Genomic DNA, 14,470 nt, shown 5'->3' with positions numbered 1-14,470 from the left:
TGAAAACATTAAAAATCCTAGTTTATATAATTTAACTAGTGCAATACTTAAGCAATGAACTTCTAGAATTAAAGCTATGTTCTAAAAAGAAGAAAGCATTCACATATATCATCAAATGTTCTTTCAGAAATTGGAGAAAAGGAGCAAAAATAATACAGTGTAGAAAATAATTGAAAACAGGAAAATAATAGAAAACCAGACATTGGTTCTGTTTTATTTTAAAGGGAAGAAAAAAACTTTCAAAACAAGATAATAGGAGGGTAACAATGGTTAATATACTATATATCCTTATCTTTAAATTAGTTACTCAGGGTACAAATATAGGCATTAATTTTCCAAACAATATTAGCACAAATTTTTCTTTCCAGTGAACTGAGAGATTATCAGTACAACTCTTTTGATTATGGTTCTTAAAAAAGATTGGTAGAATCATTGTATTTATAACAAGGCTGATGATGAGGAAGAAAACAAAAAGTACAGACATACTACCTATATCAGTAATGAAAAAAGGTTCTCCCAAGGATTGTGTAGGCTGCAAGCCAAGAAATTGCTTTTTTTTTGGGGGGGGGGAAATCACTTATTCACGCAGGTACAGCATTAGATCAAAATAATTGGAATTCAGATGAACTCAATTTACAGACTATGGACCATACTGAGTAAAAAGTAGAACAGAAACACAAAAAAATTGAGTCAATGAACTACGCCTAATTAGCATTAATAAAGCAATCCCTCCAACACAACTTGAGGAAGATGAATATGTGCAATTAATCTTCCAGGATTAATGGTTAGAACCACTGGAATTTCAAATTCTTGGGGTTGCACCATTCATGGCTACCATTCTCCAGATGACCTCATGGTATAAGATGGTTGCTGGAGCAAATCATTAAAAATCCATTCCATTCAGCTGGAAGGAAGGAGCTAGAAATAGTCGTGGAACATACATTGAGGAATGCTTTCCAAAAGTTGCAAATGTGACATCCACCCTACCCACTTTACTAGATATTTATTGTGTGGCCACATCTAACTGCAAAGAAGGACAGAATGTATGATTTTGTCAAGTGTTTAGTTGTCCAGGTCAAATAATAAAAGAAGAAGCAAGCGTTTTCATAGCAGTTTGTACCTCTCAAAATATACAGTTGTTTTTGTCAGGGGGAAAAATAGTACTCACTGTAGGTCCATTTGAGAATGTCTACCTTCGACTCAAAATCCAGTCTTGGATTAAACTAATGTGAACAGGTGATACCAGTGAAACTACAAGTCTAAACTCTTGCTTTCCTGTACCATAAAATGAAACTTGACACAGCCAGAATCATCCTCCCCAGTTTTCTTAATCTCTCCCTTTCCAGAGACATAGCAACTCAGAAATTGTTCCTGTTAGAGCCCAGACCCACACGGAATCACAAAACTGGGCACTCTGACAAGAGAGGAAAATTTATTGGAAGTAGGAGCAAGTGGGCGGGCTGTATAGTGGACCAAGACAGCAGCAGACAAAGCAAAGCACAGGGCTTCTAAGGGGCTTTGCAGGGAGGGTGTTTGCCAGCTGGAACAGCATAGGTATGGCTAATCTTGGCAGGCCTAACTGCTCTGCTGGAGGGAATTCTGATATTCTAGAAAGAGGAGGCTCTGTGGAGCTTTTTGACCCAGTCAAAGTTGGGTGTACTTGTTCTTTGGTTTTGGCCCTGGCTTGGAACCAAATGAAAGTGAGCCTTGGCGTTAGGGAGGAGGTCCCAACGAGGTTGAGGGTTCTAACTCACGAGTTCCAATTAAAAAGCAAGACAGTAACCTCCTGGATGAAGTTCAAAATGGGGTACATCAAAGACTTTCAAGATTCTAAGAAGTGGAGATGCCCCTTTCTAGGGAACTTTCCCTTCCTTTTTATGATTGTTTTTCTTTTTTGTCCCTCATGTCTTCTCTTTCCCTCAGAACCCTCATTCAGTCTACCAATAATGCCTCCTGTGAGAATCTACAAGATATATTCTGACTCCTAACACTTCTGCCAGTCTCTACTGAATTCAGTGTGCCTCAGGATCCATGGGAGATAGGATCTAGGCTCCCACACCCTGCCCAGGATACAAAATCCGCATATGCTCAACTCGCCTATATGTAATGGGTAGCATTGCATATAACCTAGGTTAACCTCCTGTATGCTTCAAATCATCTCTAGGCTCTCATAATAATTAGTGCAACATAAAGGATTTTCTAAATAATTGTTTAGGGTATAAAGATAAGAAAAAAATCTCTGTACATGTTCAATATAGACAAAATTGTTTTATGGATATTCTTGATCTAAGATCATTTGAATCTATGGATGTGACCCTATAGATACAGAAGGCCAATCTTATTTCAGTCCAACCCATATTTGTTGAGATATCTTTGCTCTTTGAGTATAAAGGAAAACCTAGCACTTTCACTGATTTACATCAGACATTGACAAACTTTATATGTTCAATACAAAATATTTTAGACTCTAAATACCATCCAGTCTCTGATTCATTTACTCTATTCTACCCTTGGAACACAAAAATAATAGTAGAAAAAACATAAAGAAAGGGTCATAGCTGTTACAGTAAAACTCTATTTATAACAAGAGCCCTAGACAGATTTGACCCACCAAGTGTAGTTTGCTGACCTTTAGTCTGACTTATAGCAAGTCCCTGTGCTCTGTTTCACATGCCTTAAAACATACTTCAAACCTTAACTAGGGAATTTATTACTAGAGTTTTTAATTTTTCTACAGAGACAAAAACAAAATATGTTTTTTGTCACTAGGTCATTACCTATCTTTACAAATGACAAGGTATTGATTTCAGTTGTTGGAAATCAATCTCTGAAATCAATCAATCTCTGAATTTTAGCTAACAATATGCAGAGAGTCAAAGTGAAAATGAATCAAGACTGTATCTTTTCCTTTCTGTCAGAAAATATATGAAGACTCACTATAATTTGTGTTGGCAGTTTTCCAGGATAGGAAGGTGGCATCCGTAGTGCTACTTTTGTAAAAGGTACAGAATATGGAGTTACGCAAGAACAGGAAGAATATGTATGTGAGAAAAGAAAAGTTTAAATCCATGATTTGTCTTCTAAATCTAACACATAGGCATGTTGTTTGGCCTTCAAAATAGTTTTAATCGTTTTTGAGCCACCATTTTTAAAAGAATATTTTACATAAAAATTGCAGTTATCTATTATGCCTTTTTTAAAACAGAGATTTTCTATATGTAGCAACCCTGGGGTCAAACTACTCCATCATCATTATAAACCAGAACTGAGTAGTGGCCAGTTACTTTAAGACAGAGTGTTTCTATTTTTCACAATCTCCGCTATTCCATATTGCATATAGCAACACTGAAACAAAACATCATCTGCCAATTATACTGCCTTTACATGGTTATATTTATATTAAAGAAATGCTTTTCTGTGCTCTTTTGCAAATGAAAAGCTATAAAAAGATGACTGAGAAGTCCATCTGACTTAAGAAAAAAAAATGGGAAGGGAACAAGCAGCCTACTTACATTGCCAGTCTGACCACTACAGATAGGCACTGGAGTTTCAGCCAGGTAGAGAAGAAAAGTTTTCCAGGGAGCTGGATTTGAGTTGTAGTCTTATTCTTGTTTGTTTCAAGGAAACTTCTGAAAAAGATATATATGTTTTATCAACCTCAACTTTTTGTCTTATTAAGAGGTCTTTATATAAATCAGAGCATTTGGGCTATAAAAAACCTGTGATATGGCATATATCATTAAATTTATTTGAAAGCTGAAGAATCACATCTGGGATGATAAAGAATTAAAATTTGCATGGAGCAAGGTGACAGCAAATGCAGAAATAGACCCAACATAGAGCAAACAGGGGCAATCATGCTGAGGTGAACCCAACCCTTTTCTGTGTATTTGTTTTCCTTATCCATTGTTCAAAGATCTAGCCTGTGATAGCCACACTTGGGGTAGATGGCCTTTCTATGCTTTCAAAGGGTTCAAGCATGGAAGAAAATAGAAAGATTTCTCTCAGGATGAGCCCAAAAGACCCCATTTCTCTTCCATGCATAATAGACATGGGATTTATAGTCCCATCATGACTACACATAGCAAGGGAAGAAGCAACTCTGCTGGTGGAAAAGGGTGATCCATTCTTTGTAGGCTACAAGCTAAACAAGTGCTTCTAACTACATTTAGCAAAATCTGAGCCTAAACTATAAAGACATTGAGAAAAACAAAAATTGTTTGAAGCAGTGTCACAACACCAGGATCCCACTGACTCACTGACCTCCCCTCTGCATTTGCCCCTGTAGTACTTTACCTCCTGAAGTACTTCTGATCATCCAGGATGTCCCAGAAGCCCAGGAAGAAAACCATGAGATGATATAATCAGCAAGTTCCCTTGGAGCTGCGATTTTGCCATCTGAATGACAGAAAAATTAGTTGAGTTTCCACTGGATGACTTGACTCAGAGATTCTAACTAGATGATGTCTGTAAGATAAATCTTGACAGCCAACTGAACCATGAGAATTGCTCCCTTGGGAACTGCAATAGCACCAGTAAATCATTCTCATTGACTACTGGTGAGAGGAACTGGCTTCTATATTACTGTCACCAGAGACAGAACTAGAAACAATGACCTCAATGTTAGCAGCTAAAGGGCTGATTGTCAATTCCTGAACCACAGAGCCCTCACACATATGGAAGGCCTCTAGTATTGGACAACTGAGGACATCTCTGTAGCTCACCTCTCCTTACACATCAGTATGCACTCATCTTTTGTTTAGCATGGGTGGGCAGAGGAGAAAACAACCCTCGTGGCCTCTTAGCATGAGCATTCAGCAGGAAGAAATGAGGAATGTAAGAAAAACTGTCATATTTACTGAAAATTTGTTTTGAATAACCAGTCACTTGACGTAGTAGGCAGCTGGAAGCACATTATGAAACTATTATAATATTTAAGCAGAGATATGCTAATAGCACACACAATAGGACAGAAAGCCCCAGTTGCAGAAACCATTAACTCTTTTAAAATATCAGAATAATTTTTTTCCCATTGAGCAAATATCCTGACCTCACATCACTCTGTTTGCTAAGCTTCCCCTGGGACGGGGGTTTAGACAGAAGGACACAGAGAGCTTAGTCAGCAGATGAAAATCTTCCTTGTGCAAAAGGGCCCTGCTTACTGAGTTACTATAGTTGATTCTTCAAATGTATAATACCTTACTTTTCTGGGTAAGTTACTGATATATTCTGAATGTTTATGTCTCTTCCAAATTTGTATGTTTAGATCTTAACCCACAAGGTAATAGTTTGAGGAGGTTCTTGAGAGGTGATTAGGTCATAAGGGTAGAACCTCGTAATGGAATCTTACAAAAGAGATCTAGGGGAGCACATTCGTCCCTTCCTATCATGTGAAAGCCTATCCAGAAAACACCACAGTGAACCAGTAAACAGGCTCTCACCAGACATAAAATCTACCATGCCTTTATTTTGAACTTCCCAGTCTCCAGAACTGTGGAGAATGAATTTCTGTGTTTGTAAGCCATGTAGTTCATGGTATTTTGTTGTAGCACCCAAACGGACTAACGTTGCTCTCAATTAGAAACTCTATAATCTCAAAAGAGACTTAGTCATCCGAAAAGCTCAGATACAGTGCAGTGTGACAGCCTGTCTCATTTTTACATAAAAGAGTTTAATTCTCCAGGGAGATACATGAATAAATGATTTCACCACAGTCTTTGCAGAATACGGCACCATGATTGGTAATTACAGCCAAAGCAGCAGTTATAGTCACATATTCAACATGGTCTTGGAGATTACAGAGATCAGAAGACCACAGAGGAGGACACAAAGTCAATACAATCACAAAACCAGACTGTCTTCAGTCGAATGAAGATGTCATTCATTAAGGCCTTTCACCATAAGATATCTGACCTCCCTTCACAAGGGTTATGAATTGCTCTGCCTAGCAAAATGTACAGACACAATGAGAGAACCTAAGAAAGCCAGTAGATACATGACTTGTTGCTCTTGAGGCCCATAGGCTGTTCTTATGGCACTAAGCACAGCAACATATTAAGCATAGTAACACAAGCATCCAAGGAAGATCCAGATCTAGACGTGCACCCGAGCTTACTACATATAATCTTTTTGATGTTCAGGTACCAGGTTTTTCCAACTGTGAAATATAAGAAAACATAAGCAGATACAGGGACAATTAAGGGAAGAGCTATATGCTGTAAAGGGACTATTACACTGTTTCACACACCCTACATGCTCCACAAATGGTACCTATGATTACATCTATTTTACCCAACACAAACTGCTGAACAGGAAGGTATCCTAGAGGTTGTCAAATCTAAATGTATAATAGAGTCACCTGGGAAAAGTTTTCAATGCTCTACATGGCCTCTGCCTGAAACCACCTGTGCCAAATGGCTCGAATTACCGAGTGTATGACTAGCACATGTACAGGAGTTTTCATTAAGCTTTCAAAATGACTCTGATGCAGCTAGTGTCTGGACTAGAATTTTCAATCCAGTGCATGTAATTGGAGATGATGTGTATCTGTAAATGCAATTACAGCCAAAGCAGCAGCCATAGTCACATATTCAACATGGTCCCAAAGATTGCAAAGATCAGAGGACCACAGAGGAGGACACAAAGTCAATGTGATCACAAAGCCAGTCTATCTTCAGTCCACTGAAGATGTCATTCACTAAGTTCTTTTTAAGCACAAGCTACAGGTAACTTCCAAATCTCCCACAATTAAAAGGTTTAGCAGAAGGCATAAAAAAATAAATGGCTCACATATGCAAAAATAAGAAAATTCCTTTAATAAATTTAAGGCAAGCAGCAATTGAACTGTCTTTCCCATATTCTCTGCCCTCCTGGGAATGCTTTTTTATTGGCATTCATTTGTAAAAATTATACTGTACCTACATTTGCAATTTCACATTGGGAGAATCATTCCAGGGATGACTTTTTAATCAAATTTATCAGTGTGTTCTGTGAGCCAGAAAGCATCTTACAGAAATCAAAGTGATGACTGGTTGCTGGCGTGATATTAGAGAAGCAGGGAAAAATGTTGCAGTGTGCTTCCTCTCTGCTTCCTAATGCAGAAATTACCTTCCGAGCATTAAGGTAATTTTACATGCCATGCTGGAATCTCTCAAAAAGCCTTGAAAATTTTAAATCTCGGTCTTAGGTGTTCTGATTTAGCACAATTACCTTGGGCCCCAGTCATTAGTGTTTTTAAAGCTTTTCAGGTAGAATCCAGTATGAAGGCAAAACTGATAACAACTGCTCTAAAATAATGCACCTTGAGGGCATATTTTAAGCTGTTAACACCTTCACTGGCTTTAGTATTTGATAATCTTCTGAGAAACTACTGATATTGGGTTGCCATAATCAAATATATCATGTGCATTTAAACCTAAGTATCAGATAAACAAAAATCATGAGGCACATTCATGACTAATAAGACCCCTATTTGATATCACAAATATAGACTTATCTGGTTGTTTTGCGTATTTGTTTGCTATTTCTGTCAACTGAGCCTAAGGTCCTGAAAAAAAAAAATGGAAAGAAACTTCTATTAGAATCAGGACAGGAAAGAAATTATAAGCCTCATGAGTCTTAGCTTGCCACTCACCCGTCATTCCCCCATGTAAGTACACTTTAATTTCCCTCAAGGAACACTCCCTTCCACTCTGAATGTGGCCTGGGTGGGTACATACCCCAAGCTTGCCAGTCAGAATTGTCCATCTCCCTGGCCACATTTACATACTTGGGTATGGTTGGCATTTAAACCAACCCACATCAAGAAAACACTGTCCAAGAACTTTTGTATGACAAAAGAGGATAGACAGTCTTTCTTCTAAGGCAGCTGAAAAAACTGTACGCTTAGAGTGACTGGCAGGCTCCTCACCATCCTATGTGACAAGCCTCTCTAAATAACACATATGAGAAAGAGAACAGGAAAGAAAGCCCAGATCCTAATGAACCCGTGGATCCAATCATCCTGGAATTTGGTGTCTTGCACTTTTTGTGATGCACGTTAACAACTTCATTTAGCTTACACAAATTCAAGTTAGTTTTATATCATTAGCTCCTAAAAGAGAGCTGAGTAATACATATAATTATAGAGATTAAGAAGCTGGAATCCAAAGATAAGCATTCACCTGCATTAAATATTTTAACCTAAGAAATGGTTCTTCCACATGCACAACTATTCAATTCTTCTAAATAGCCTTCACTGCCTCCCACTGTTCCTAATTCAGTATTTCCTCTTCTGTGCTCCTTATAGTTTGTACTTTTCTATTGTGTTATGCCTCATAGCTCTCCCAGATCTTTTCCTTGTCTTTGAATTCCAATAGCCTAGCACCTCCATTAAATGCTGAATTAATGTCTATTAGAGCAAATTGGCTATGTAGACAGGTAGTGATGAATTTTTTGAACATTATTTGAACCATAACCTAGGGCTATTCTAGAAGTGAAGGAAAGCTGTGGGGGACAGAGCTGACGCCAATCACTTAGAAACTACCTGATGCCGTCCACCACCTCTGTGCAAGGTGAGGATAAAGTTTCGGGGATTGTAGTCCATATAGCCCCATGTCACTAGATTTATTTTACCTAATTACTTGAGCTACATAGTTGGTCATCTTTCTTTATCTGTGTGCTCCTACAGATACTGAAATCTGCAGAAGCTCAAGCCTTTTATAATAAGTAGCATAGTGCTTCAACATAACCTGTGCCCATCTTCCTGTATACGTTAAGTGATTTCTTGGTTACTTCTAATATCTACACAATATAAATTCTATGCAAAGAGTTACTCTATTATATTGTTTAAGGAGTATTGACAATGAAAACAGATCAGCATATTTTGAGAACAGATGCAATTTTCTTTCAAATATCTTCGGTTCTTAATCGCCTGAAAACACAGATACAGAACCCATGGACTCAGCCAAATGAACAGTGCTACTCAATTTTCACTTAGATTCTAGAGTTCAGGAGCCACTAACCATTTCTAAGTTATTTTCTTTTCCACTCTTCAAAATAGAAGAAAAGTAGGTAGTAAGCTTTTCCCTTGTCAAGATGGTTCTTAGTTGTTCAAGTTCAGTCTCTTCAGGAGCAAGACACAACGGTACAAGATGGGAGGAAGAATATGGTGTTGAATCATTTGAAATACGTGGCAATCCCAAAGGAATAAAATGCACACACTGTGGAGTTCTGCTTGTGTGAAGGGTCAGTGTTCTGTGTTTTCCATCAACTTATGGAAGAAACCTGGGTCTGTCTTATAGCTGTACACACAATAGCAAGGGTAAAGGCAAAATGCAGATGTACTAAAGGGTGATCAAATGATCCAAATCTTTGCTTATCATTCAGATTCAAGGCCATGAGTGCATAGCCTCTGAAAGCACGACATCTGACTCAGTGTCTCAGTGCATCCAAACATTTCTTTGAACTCTCCTGTGCTTCACTTAGCTGTGACAAAAATCACCTTCTCCCTCAAATTAAGCTCACAACAGGAATGTGCACTCCACAGGGGTCTCGCTTTGGCTGCTAAGAATTCCATACTATTAGGTTCTATGAAAGTGCTTCCAGGAACCAGCCTGGCTGTTAATCTAGCAAAGCTGACTGGTTCTTCTTAAAAGTCATCAATTAACAATAACTGAAGCCTTAATCTGGCAGAAACCTCTCACCATCAGGCAAATTAACACTTTGAAGCAGCCTAGGAATTGTCTGGAGCTCAGTTTCAGAGGATTCCCCGTGAGCAGGAAGCCTCTCATCTTGGGAAGACATTACAATGATGTCAACCCCTCTCTGGGGCTCTTGACTGCAAGCTGCCACGGCTGTAACTCTAAGATGAAATGTCTCTGTGTTCCCCTTTAGAACTGCCCATCATCTATTTTCTCTGGGAGATTTCCTTGCCAGTTAGCAAAATCATCCAGAGCAGCAGTGACAGGGTAGGAGTAATTACAGAGGATGAGAGCCCCTGACATGATTCTTTCAAATAGAGGAAGGGGGCGGGGGACACCCGGGAAGAAAGAACACTCCAAAGCACTGGAGAAGGACCCTTTTGACTCCTTACATGAGTTTATTTAGTGCTTATGTGCCAGTCCAAAGGAGTTTTCAGGAGAAGATAAATTCCTGGGAAATGGCCCAGTTGACTAGTGCTATTCTTTAGGTCTGGGACAGATTTGAGAGAACCTGAATTCTTTGAGGAATTTGTGAGTCTCCCTTTTTGATTTGTATCACAGAATCAAACTATGAGATACTGGGAATACATTCAAGGCCAAACAATAAGACCCTCTTCCCAGTGCAAGATCATGTGTCACTTGCTCTGGCTTTAACTCTAATATGTCCAGAATATTTATCTGATTTTTCAAGAGTGAGCAAGATTTCCTTGAACATATCAATGTTACACAAAATTTCTTCATGGGAAGCTAAGTGAAATCTGCTTCTTGGTAACTTTCACTCGCTGGCCAGAGTTTTACTGCATATGGAATAACAGAGAACCATTTGAACTCTTCTTCCAGATAACCAGCTGCAATTAGAGAATGTCACCATGCCATTAATATTCCACTTGCTCTTTAATTTGGTTGTTTTTCTGATGGTTCATCATCAGGCTAATTTTCTCCTGGAGAATCCCTAAAATGTTACCACTCATTTTAGAAACTATGGTAAGAATCCATCAAGAACAAGTCTACTTTCCCCTGTTTCTGCACAAGCTAACCTTGAGTGCTGTTTCAAGTGATAGAACCCTGGAGTCTTTGTAAAAGTCGTACAATTATGATTGGCAGTGCACAAGCAGTATAAGCACACCTTTAAAGTGCAATGACCACCTGGATTCCTTATGAAACAACGTTTTGGGCAGCATTGGAAATTGAACCTAGGACTTACATTCTTTTTTTAAAAAATAAGTTTATTGAGAAACACACAGAAATGAGACAGTTTCAAAAACCAATTACTAGCACAGTTTCAATAATTAGTACACTATATATTGTTGTCTTAGTGGTTATTCTTTATACAAGATGCAGACTTGATATCCTGTCCACAGACACTATTAGAACAAATCTCTCTATTCACTGGGTTAAGAGAATGCAGCTGTATATCTATCCTATTTTGAATATACAGATACAAAGTGGTCGTTCATTTGTATCCTATTTTTTTGTTTAGTTTTGTCAGAGAAAGGTATTCCATTGTCATTTAAATGTTGTAGGTGCATGAATTCAGCAAAATATTCTGATATAGTCCAGTAAGGACTTGCATTCTAGGCACCTTCTTTATTTTTTATTATTTATTTTGAGACAGTGCTTCACTATATTTCTACATTTCCCAGGCTGAACTCAAATTTATGACCCTCCTCCCTCAGTCTCCCAAAATGTTACATTACAGGCATGCACCACAGCAGGGGTGAGTGATCGTGGAAAACTTAAAAGAAAAGCCAAGAAGGATCCCCATAGAGCCTTTCCTTATTACATGTTTAATGCCAACAAAATTTCCATTTGGCTAGCAAATTAGCAGTTTTTGGAGAATAACTGCTGAGAAAATAGTAATGATTTGACATAAAAATAAGAATTATTGACTCTTCCTGGAATTTTTCTGTTTCCCCTGATATAATACCGAAGTAATCTAGTTCTGTCTGAGCATAAGTCTTCCAAGCAGGAAGCCAATTTGCAGCTGTATCTTTCCATGGTGTGCAGCAGCAAAAAATATATTCTCACATGAGCCTCTAGGGGGCGCTTTAAGGTACACTTGTGTTTCCCAGTGGCCGCATACCTCAAGAGCTACTTTGTGACCAGGTTCCATGTCCAATGGATTCAACTCTTTCAAACAGAATTGACTCATTCATGAGGTTAAAAATCAGTCCAAGCAATGTGGACATGATTGTTGATTCTCTTTCCTCTAAAGACTAATTTGACCAGCTAGGCTACCACTGATCCCCCCCCCCTTTACCAATATTGACACTGGAGGACAAAGAGCATCTCAGGAATAGATCTGTCCACTTTCCTGGGCTCAGACCCCCAGGTCAGTAATGTTAAAGCCTGACAAGCCAACAAAGGTTAAAAGATAAAACTTCTATGTATTGAGCCATGTTTGCTATTTTGACAAAGTAGAGAGCTTAGATATACAGAGGGCAGTCAATTTCCCCTGTCAGTGTCAATGCTAACGACAGATATTTTCAGGAACAAAAGCCAGGCATCCAAGAACTTTTCACAAGGCCAAACCATCTTGTCCACATGGGTGATTAATACAACTACCTCCTAACACTTATACTGCTGAGGCTTACCTACATGAGGTTACACTTGGTCATTATGAGATTCTTGAAGCAAAAGTCCAGGACATCCATAAGGCTGTGACCCAGCAGAACAAATTGTCTTGAAAATTCTCATGTTGGAATTATCCAAGGCCTTCTCTCTGATTTCTGTCATGACAAGTGACCTATTTCACCATTTCCTGGTCAGAAATGGGCCTGCACGGAGGGCTACCCTGTAAGTTCACACTAGATGATCATACCAACTACTTCTTGGGGATATCATTTAGTTCTCTGCATGATGTCCTTCTCATGCTGGACATTAGTTGATAATTTCATAGTTTCCATGTTAGGAAGAAAATGAGGGTCCCAAATGGGTGTGTGTGTTTATTTTAGACGTCCAGTTGATGTCAGGTAATATGGAGAATTTTTAGTTCAAGGGAGATTGGAAAAATAAATTTGAGAGCTTTGGCACAGAAGTAATATTTAAATCCATAACAGCAAAAGGGTTAGTTTTTCATACACTGTTGTTGTAAACAAGAAGAGTTCCCAGTGTTGAACTCTGATGTCCTGTTTCAAGTAGAATCAAAAGGATTTGCTCCATTGGACAAATGACATTCTGTAGTTAGAAGAAATGTGAAGAGAGCGATGTTTGCTCTAAAAGAGAGAAAATGCTACTGCTGGGTTAAACAAAAATAAGAATGAAAAATTGACCATAGAACTTGGGTATGTACGGGGCATGGCAGCCTCGACAAAACTGGCAAAGGACAGTGGAGCTGTAACTTACATTGGAATGTGGCTCTCAGGAGTGGGCCAGATGAGTGTGATTGGTGTACATGGCCAAGGGCTCATGAGAAGAGCTGTTTGAGGGCTGGCACAACAGGCACCAAGCCCCAAGTCCACCGTGCAGGGCCTATGTGCCACATCCTTTCCCATGCACTTGAAGGAAGGACATTCACATAGCTAGACCTGATGCAATGAAAATTGAGCCCTTTAGGCAAGGAATGTGCATGGAGAATACCAGAGGGCTTGTTTCATCTTTACAATGACAGTAGTTCAATTTTTAAATTTTAAGAAATTATAATAAGATATTAGGTCAGTGCCTTTAGCTAAAGTCCCTTTCATATATTTCCTGTGGCATGAAGAGGAATGTCAAAGCCATGTCCTCTTAGGGGAAAGGTTCTGCTGAGCTGAGGAAGGCTGTGGGATGGCCACACTTGAAACTCATTTATTTATTCATTTTCAGAAGGCAGTGCCTAATATTTATGTACTTTGCTGACCTGACTGGAGAATCAGGGAAATCAGCAATAAATCCTGTTCATTTCCATTTCTTCTGCCCATTCCCAAGCTCCCAACACACACACACACACGCCACCACCACCACCACCACCACCACCACCACTACCACCACCACCACCATAGCCACATCATCTCATGCAAAACTTTTTTTTTGTTGTTTTTCTCCTCTTATTTATTGAAAGTTCTGCTTGGAAATCTAAGATTTAAATATATGCTCTCACTTAGAAAAGTTCTAAAGTAAGCTTTCCTACAGCTGAAGTATAACAGCATAACTCAGAAACCCTAGGAAAATGTAAATAACACTGAAAAATCTTTGTCTCCCAATTTTGGCCATTTACCAGAATAAATCAAGAGCAGACTTCATTTTTTTAAAGCAACAATCAGCTGTATTAAGAAAGTACTCATTTAATTCAGGTGCTAAGTTGACTCAAAAAATTCCTTTCTCTAAAATTTCATATTCCTAGAGATCAACAATGGCCAGAATGTCCAACTAGTTCATGCTTAACTTCCTAAGCTTTCACATTAAATTTTTTAAAAAATATATTTCAGCAAGAAACTTGGTTTCCAGATATGTATCATTCACGGAAGTAAAACTAAATGAGTTTTACATCTCCTCACTGGGCCTGGTGGCAGAGTTAGTCATTTTATTAAGGAGCTCCTTTTTTCTTTCTGGGTAACTTTTCCCTTTCAGGGATAAGAGTGGAATGTTGTGGAGGGATTAAGACCAGGGCCCTGGATTCTGACTGCCCAAGTTCAAGTTCTACCTTTGCATCTGACTAGGTGTGTGGCTTCAGACAAACTGCTTCACTTAAATACTCCTTAGCATTTCTTCCACCAAAGAGGGGATAATTATGGCAACAACTTTATAGAAGTGTGGAAAGAATTAAAATTAATGCTATTACACAGTGTGTTCTCTCTCTCTCTCTCTCTCTC

This window comes from Octodon degus, unplaced genomic scaffold (assembly GCF_000260255.1).
Source record: "Octodon degus isolate 3935 unplaced genomic scaffold, OctDeg1.0 scaffold00253, whole genome shotgun sequence".
Classification (NCBI taxonomy): Eukaryota; Metazoa; Chordata; class Mammalia; order Rodentia; family Octodontidae; genus Octodon; species Octodon degus.
The sequence above is the reverse complement of the archived record's forward strand: the minus strand, read 5'-3'. Positions refer to the sequence as shown.